Source organism: Austrofundulus limnaeus, unplaced genomic scaffold (assembly GCF_001266775.1).
Source record: "Austrofundulus limnaeus strain Quisiro unplaced genomic scaffold, Austrofundulus_limnaeus-1.0 Scaffold322, whole genome shotgun sequence".
NCBI lineage: Eukaryota > Metazoa > Chordata > Actinopteri > Cyprinodontiformes > Rivulidae > Austrofundulus > Austrofundulus limnaeus.
The window spans coordinates 398,268-399,749 of NW_013952724.1; positions in this window are offsets into that span (position 1 = coordinate 398,268).

Here is a 1,482-nt window from a genome sequence, read left to right on the forward strand (position 1 = left end):
CCAACATCAACTGGCAAAAGAGACACATTGAAGGTTAGAGCACCTTTTGTTCTGAACACTTTAAAAACAGCTGTTTCCTGCCTCAGACCTCAGCCCCCTGTAAAGAAAATAGTGATCTATCGTCCATTCCCTCCTGTTATCATGATTTGGCTCCTGTCTTCAGTAAAACCAAAACACTCTGTCTACCCCCCTACAGACCATATCACTACTCCATTGATTTATTTCCTGGCTCCCCACTTCCATCCAGTCGGTTACATAACTTATCTGGTCCAGAGAAAGAGACAATGCAGTAATATATTGAATCTTCATGAGCTTCAGGTATAATTCGGCCATCTACCTCCCCAGTAGGTGCTGGATTATTTTTTATGGCAAAGAAAGATAAGTCCTTAAGACCCTGTATTGATTACAGGGGGGCTTAATAATATCACTGTTAAAAGCAAGTACCCATTACCCTTAATCAACTTCGTTCATGAGCAACTCCAAGGGGCTACTATTTTCACGAAGTTGGACCTTCGCAATGCTTATCAWTTGGTTCTCATCAAGCAGGGGGATGAATGGAAGACGGCTTTTAGAACACCCGTTGGCCATTTTGAGTATTTAGTGATGCCATTTGGCCTCACTTATGCCCCAGCCGTCTTCCAAGCACTAGTCAATGATGTGCTAAGAGATTTTCTCAACAAGTTTGTTTTTGTTTATTTGGACAATATTTTGATTTATTCCAAGAACCCCCAGGAGCATCAACTTCATGTCCGTACTGTGTTGCAACGCCTTTTGGAGAATCAGCTGTTCGTTAAAGGAGAAAAATGTGAGTTAGGCGTTTCATCTGTGATTTTTTTGGGTCTTATTTTTGAGAGAGGACAGGTGCGGATGGACCCTGAAAAAGTAAGAGCTGTGGAGGACTGGCCCACACCTAAAGATCGCAAGCAGTTGCAATGCTTTTTGGGGTTTGCAAATTTCTACAGGCGCTTTATTCGGGACTACAGTCTCAAAGCAGCCCCCTGACCAGACTTATCTCTACCCTGAAAAGATTTGTTTGGGACTCTGAAGCGGAAATGCTTTTGGTGAGTTGAAAAGATTATTCACTTCTGCACCCATCCTTGTTCATCCCAACCCTCAACTACAGTTTATCGTYRAGGTTGATGTCTCAGAGTCTGGTGTTGGAGCAGTACTGTCTCAATGTTTTCCTGATGACAGTAAAATCCATCCGTGCGCCTTTTTTTCTCGTCTGTCTCCTGCCCAGTCCAACTATGATGTTGGAAACCGTGAACTGCTGGCCATCAAGATGGCTTTAGAGGAGTGGAGGCACTGGCTGGAGGGAGTGGAGGTCCCCTTTGTGATGTGGACGGACCATAAAAACCTCACCTACTCTCAGCAAGCCAAATGATTAAATGCCAGACAGGCTCGTGGGTCCCTATTTTTTTCACGGTTTAATTTTTCTATTACATATAAGCCTGACACGAACACAAAACCTGACTCCCTCTC